Here is a 2960-nt window from a genome sequence, read left to right on the forward strand (position 1 = left end):
TCTCTCTCTCTCGCAGAAGCTCGGCGAAGCCCTGCCGGAGACCCGCTACATCCACCACCACGCCGTCGTGCTGTTGGATCTCCATCAACCTCTCCTTCCCCCTTGCTGGATCAAGAAGGAGGAGACGTCGTTGCACCTATGTGTGTTGAACGCGGAGGTGCCGTCCGTTCGGCACTCGGTCATCGGTGATTTGGATCACGGCGAGTACGACTCCGTCATCCACGTTCATTGGAACGCTTCCGCTCGCGATCTACAAGGGTATGTAGATGCACTCCTTTCCCCTCGTTGCTAGTAGACTCCATAGATGCATCTTGGTGAGCGTAGGAAATTTTTTAAATTATGCTACGATTCCCAACACATACTTCCCTCCTAGCAGGAACTGCATCCTGACATGAAGTTACTTCTTTTTTAGATCAATACTGAGAGCAACCTAGATCCATTTAGTACAAGCCAGATAAACAGAACTCGGAGAAGTGAATTCAAAGGGAAAAAAAACAGACTACAAGGTGAGAACACCCACTTCCTACATCAAGCTAAAAACGAAAGCATCAGGACGATTAAGACTCTTCTTATTACACATCGAAGAACACCACGCTTAAGCGAAACAGAAACTACAACATATACACATCGAAGAACACGAGGCTACACGAAAGTAATTGAAAGGGTGTTACTTACCAAAGCTCGTTTTACAGGTTTGGTGCAGCTCCTCTTTAACTTGCCACGCTCCTTGAAGATGTCCCGAATATCCCGTGTTTGGTCTTCATTGCTCCTCTGCATGTTCGCACTTGTGGTTTTAAAATCTCAACATGGCAAGAAAAATATACTACTAGTAATACTCGCACATCTTGTGGGCAACATTAAAGCACTCGTCTGCCATGTTAGAGCATCTCCAACAGAATCGCAACGCGCGGCGCTTTAAAAAAGCGTTTACAGTGCTGAGATCGAGAAGTAGATACTAGAGAGTAGAGGATAGTTCTCAGCATAGATAGATAAAAAAAGATAATTCAACTACTCCTCATCGTCCGACTCCTCCTCAGTGATGTCCTCCTCCGACGGCTGACTGTAGGCGTGAAGATACCGACCGTCGTCGGATTCCCAGGGCGACGCTGCTCCTAGCCTCATGTTGAATTGAGCGTCCGCTTTTCGCCTACGCTTGTCCTCGCGATAGGCGGCTCGCTCCGCCCTCCTCTTATCCCTCTCCGCCCTCCTTTGCACGTAGAACTCGCGCTCGTTGATGATGTCCTGCGGGAAGTGTTGGCGCCACAGTGCCCTAAGCCGCGGCAGAGGCGCGAGCTCCTGCGCCCGCTCCCGCGTCGGCACGTTGGGGAAGTTCAATGTTCTATGAGGCCACCGGAGGCGCCACACCGCCGCGTCGTACGCGCGGGCGGCCTCGTTGGCGGTGTCGAAATTGCCGAGGCCGAGGCGCATCCCGCGGAACCAGATCTCGGCGGAGAAGCCGCCGGAGGGGCGCGCGCAGACACCGTGGTATCCCCAAGTTTCCCGGCGACGTGGCGGCATGGTTGCGTGGCGGCGGCGAGGCGAAAAAGAGCGGGGAGAGAGCGGTGGCGAGGCACAGAGCGGGGAGAGAGCGGTGGCAAGGCACAGAGCGGTGGGAGGGCGTTGGATTTTATAAAGCGCGCCGGACGCCGCACGCCAAAACTAGCGCACGCCCGGCCGCTTTTTCCCGCGCGCGCGCGATCCTTTACCGACGTCTCTGCTATCTCTACTCTCTTCTCTACTAGCGCGATACAGGAGCGACACACAATTACAAGCTGATATTCTGTTGGACAATGGAGGCTATAACCAATTACTTTTACGGGAACAATAGCACCCAGGAAATTTGAAGGGTAGGTATGAACAAAATTGGAACTGCGCATGTACTGCTAAGTGATTCAATACACACATTACCAATCGAGGAGGAGAACGATGGTCGCGGCGGCCTTTGTGAGTCATGGTCGACAACGGGAGTCAGTTCATTGTCCATGACGGTGGTACTTCTGCGCTTGGCGTCGGCTTCCGGGAAGCAGATCCGAGACCGTGGAAGACGATGCCGGGGAAGAGGCTCCGTGTACGACGACGACGGTGGACCGGCTCTAGTGCGGCGTACGAGGTCGTCGATGAGGCAGATGTGCTGCGGTGGATGAGTGCGCTGATGTAAAGGGGAGGAGCACGAAGGCTGCGGTGCCGTGGAGAAGTCTATTTTGCGGTGGGGATAGAAAATGGGGAGTATTCAGGTGTACTACTCTGGGTGCCGGGGTGGGGTTGGCTGGGTAGGGTGAACCTGAAGTTACGAAAACAGCCCCCTACCAAACGTCATCCGTAGGCCTATTCCGAAGGCTATGATGGTAACTCCCCACTGCTCGAATCAGGGTCGCAGGAGATTTTCCCGCCGACCTCAAAATTTTGTGACACTGGACTCCCCGTGTGGCGTGTTGAGTGATTCGGCTAAGCAACTAGCGAGTAGTAGTTGTAAACTCTGCATATTAGGTTTGACCGAAGTCAAACTTCCTAAAGTTTGACCAAGTTTATAGAAAAATATAAAGATTTACGATAACAAATATGTATGATGTGAAAGTACATTCAATAATGAATCTAATGGTATTTATTTGTTATTGTATATGTTAATATTTTTTGTTATAAGCTTTCTGAGAGTTTACAAAACTTGACTTTGACCAATGCTAATACGCGGACTTAAATAAAAACGGAGGGAGTACACATTTGTTTTCTTAGTTTGTAGTGAACTAATCATTTGTTGAAATTGTGAAATAAATATATTAGGCTATTGACTTCGAATGTAATGGTCTATACAATTCAATAGTTACAATCATTGTCGAATCCCAAGATGTATACAAGGTCTATAGTACTTCACAACATGCTCAAACTCACATAATCCCAGTCAAATGAGAATCTAAATGCATTTCATAGTTATTACTTTGTAGGATGCAACAAAAACAACCATA

This window comes from Aegilops tauschii, chromosome 5 (assembly GCF_002575655.3).
Source record: "Aegilops tauschii subsp. strangulata cultivar AL8/78 chromosome 5, Aet v6.0, whole genome shotgun sequence".
Classification (NCBI taxonomy): Eukaryota; Viridiplantae; Streptophyta; class Magnoliopsida; order Poales; family Poaceae; genus Aegilops; species Aegilops tauschii.